This window comes from Neophocaena asiaeorientalis, unplaced genomic scaffold, assembly GCF_003031525.2.
Source record: "Neophocaena asiaeorientalis asiaeorientalis breed wild unplaced genomic scaffold, Neophocaena_asiaeorientalis_V1.1 scaffold705, whole genome shotgun sequence".
NCBI classification, from domain to species: Eukaryota; Metazoa; Chordata; class Mammalia; order Artiodactyla; family Phocoenidae; genus Neophocaena; species Neophocaena asiaeorientalis.
In genome coordinates, this window is record NW_020176572.1 from 382,137 (window position 1) to 386,253 (window position 4,117).

The window sequence follows — 4,117 nt, forward strand, 5'->3', positions numbered from 1 at the left end:
CTCAGATCTGAACTTCGGGGCTTCATCTCCAGCACTTGGGGCCTGATCCCACCCCTAATAGGTTGGTGATGACCACTTAGCAGAGGGGAAGCCCATGCTCACACTTGGCTCTGGCCCTAGCCCCTTCATCCCCAGTCCCACCTCCTACCAAGGTGATAGCTGCCAGCAGACCCTGAGGAAATGCATGACTTGTGTTCACATCAAATCCAGCTCACCCACAAAAACCACCAGGCACACTCAGATTGTAGAGGGATGCTCCCACATAGGGACACCCCTTCAGAACTGCAAGAAGTAACTGCTTAACCTAATTTCATAGCAATAGAGAAAGTTAAGCAAAATGAGAAGCCAAAGCAATTGGTCTCAATTGAAAGAGCACGAGAAAATCCCTGAAAAAAACAAATGAAACAGAAATAAACATTTTACTAGACAAAGAATTCAAAGCAGTAGTAATAAAAGCATGAACTGAATTAAGGAAAAGAATAGATGAACACAATGAGAATTTTAACAAGGATATAGAAAGTATATACATATAAAAGTGAGAACAGAAGAATACAATAACTGAAATGAAAAACACTAGGATGAATTAATAGCAGACTAGGTGATACAGAAGAACACATAAGTGATCTGGAAGATAGAATAATGAAAAGTCAGCAAATCGGAACAGCAAAAAGCAAAACAAACTAAAAAAAAGAAAAAAAATGAGAACAGTTTAAGAGTTCTCTGGCATAACATGAAGTGTACCAACATTTGGACTTCAGGTATCTCAAAAGGAGAAGAGGGAGAGAAGGGGGTAAAAAAAAGGTATTTAATAAAATTATGACTGAAAACTCCCCTAACCTGAAGAAGGAAACAGATATCCAGGTAGAGGACATATGGAGGGTCCCAAACAAGCTAAACCCAAACAGTTCCACACCAAGACTTATCATAATTAAAATGTTAAAACTTAAAGAGAGAATTCAAAAGACAGAAAGAGAAAAAACAAAGAGTCATATACAAGGGAACCCCCATAAGGCTAACAGCTGATTTTTCTGCAGAAACTTTGGAGGCCAGAAATGAGTGGTATGATATTGTCAAAGTTCTGAAAGGAAAAAATACCTACATGTAGGATACTCTACCCAGCAAGATTATCATTTAGAATACAAGGAAAGAAAAAGAACTCAGACAAGCAAAAAATAAGGATCAATACTCAACCTATCCAAGAAGAAATGTTAAGTTGTCTTCTCTATGTGGAAGAGAATAGAATATAACAAGAATAAGGCTCTATAGGAACAGAAAATCCCACTGGTAAAGGAAAATATATAGTAAAGGATGAGGACCAACCACTTAAATAAGATAGTATGAAGATAAAAGACAAAAAATTTTAAAAGAAACTGTAACTCAATAAATAGTGAAGTGATAAACATGAAGGTGAAAATATAACATTAAAAACACAAAATGTGGAGGAGGGGAGTAAAAAAAAATGTAGATCTTTAGAATGTGCTTGAACTTAAATGACTACCAGTTTAAAAGAAGTAGATATAGGAATAGGTCAACATTTAAGAACCCCATGGCAACCTCAAATCAAAAACCTACAATAGATACACAAATTAGAGAGAAAGGAAAACAAGCATACCACTAAAGAAAACCATCAAACCACAAGGGAATGAACAAATAGAAGAAATTAACAGAGAAGAAAAACAAGTAATAAATTACCTAAAAAGTAATAAAATGGCAATAAGTGCATACCTATCAATAATTATTTTAAATGTCAATGGCCTGAATGCTCTGATCAAAAGACACAGGGGAGCTGACTGGAAAGCAAAAACCAAAACAAGACACATCCATATGCTGCTTACAAGAGACTCACCTCAGACCTAAAGACACTCACAGACCGAAAGTGAGGGGAAGGAAAAATATATTTTATATAAATGGAAATGACAAGAAAGTGGGGTTAGCAATAGTCATATCAAACAAAATAAACCTCAGAAAACAAAGTCTATAACAAAAGACAAGGAAGGGCAATATATAATAATAAAGGAATCCATAGAAGAAGAAGACATAACACTTGTTAACATACATGCACCCAAAACAGGAGCACCTAAATATATAAAGTATTAACAGACATAAAGAGAGAAACTGACAATAATACAATAATAGTAGGGGGCTTTAACACCCCACTCACATCAATGGACAAATCATTCAGACAGAAATTCAGTAAGGTAAAACTGGTTTTTAAATGATACAACAGACCAGTTGGATTTACAGATATCTATAGGACATTCCAGACAAAAACAACAGAATTCACATACTCTTCAAGTACACATGGAACAGTCTCCACGATATATCATGTTAGGCCACAAAACAAGTCTCAACAAATTTAAGAGGATAGAAATTGTATCAAGCACTATGTCTTGATAGCAACAGTGTGAAACTAGAAATCAATTACAGGAAAAAAAAAACATGGGAGAAGAACCAACATGTGGTGACTAAAAAACATGCTACTAGAAAACCAATAGGTCAATGAAGAAATCAAATAGGAGATCAGAAAATACCTCAAGACAAATGAAAATGGAAACAGTGTTCCAAAATCTATGGTGTGCAGCAAAAGCAGTTCTAAGAGGCTAGTTTATAGTGGTATAGAACTTCCTCAAGAAATGAGAAAAATTTCAAATAAACCACCTAACCTACCATCAAAAGCAATTAGAAAAAGAACAAAGCCCAAAGTCACAGAAGTAAGGAAATAACAAAGATCAGAGAGAAAATAAATAAAATAGAGACCAAAAAAAAAAAAGAAAATATCAGTGAAACTGAGAGCTGGTCTTTTTTTTTGGTACGCGGGCCTCTCACTGCTGTGGCCTCTCCCGTTGCGGAGCACAGGCTCCGGACGTGCAGGCTCAGCGTCCATGGCTCACGGTCCCAGCCGCTCCATGGCATGTGGGATCTTCCCGGACCGGGGCACGAACCCATGTCCCCTACATCGGCAGGCAGACTCTCAACCATTGCGCCACCAGGGAAGCCCAAGAGCTTGTCTTTGATAATATAAATTTGATAAATCTTTAGTCAGGTTCATCAAGTAAAAATGAGAAAAGACTCAAATAAATAAAATAAGAAATTAAAGAAGAGAAATAACTGATACCACAGAGGTATGAAAGAGAATAAGAGATACTACAGACAGTTATATGCAAATAAATTGGACAACCTAAAAGAAATGGACACATTTCTATAAACATGCAACCTTCCAAAACTGAATCAGGAAGAAACAGACAAACTGAACAGCCCAACATTAAAAGTGAAATTGAAGTTATAAAAAAAAAAAAAAAATTCCCAGCAAACAAAAGTCCAGGACTGGACAGCTATACAGGGTAATTCTACCAACCATATAAAGAACAACTCCCAAATTTATTCTATAAGGTCACAATAACCTTTATACCAAAATCAGAAAAAGACACTACAAAACAGAGAAAATTAAAGGCCAACACCTCTGATGAGTATACTAGCAAAAATCCTCAACAAAATATCAACAAACCAAATCCAACAACATATAAAAAGGATTATACACCATGATCAAGTTGGATTTATTCCAGGGATAAAAAGATGGTTCATTATTCCAAATCAATCAATGTGATACACCACATTAATAAAAGGAAGGATACAGAATCACACGATCATCTCAATAGAAGCAGAAAAACCATTTGACAAAATTCAACAACCACTCATGATAAAAACTCTCATCAAAGCTGGTAAAGAGGGAACATATCACAACATATAAGGCTTCTTATGACAAACCCACAGCTAACGTCATACTCAATGGTGAAAAACTGAAATTATTTCCTCTAAAATCAGGAACAAGACAAGGACGTCCACTCTCACCACTTCTATTTACCATCGTATTGAAAGTTCTAGCAACAGCCATCAGACAAGAAAAATAAAAGGCATCCAAACTTGAAGGAAAAAGTAAAACTGTCATTATTTTAGATGACATGATACTATATATAGAAACCTCTAAAGATGTCACCAAAAGGCTATTTGAAGTAATAAATGAATTCACTAAAGTTTCAGGATTCAAGATTAATATACAGAAATCTGTTGCTTTTCTATACACCAATAATGAACTATCAGAAAGAGAAGGCAAGAAAAC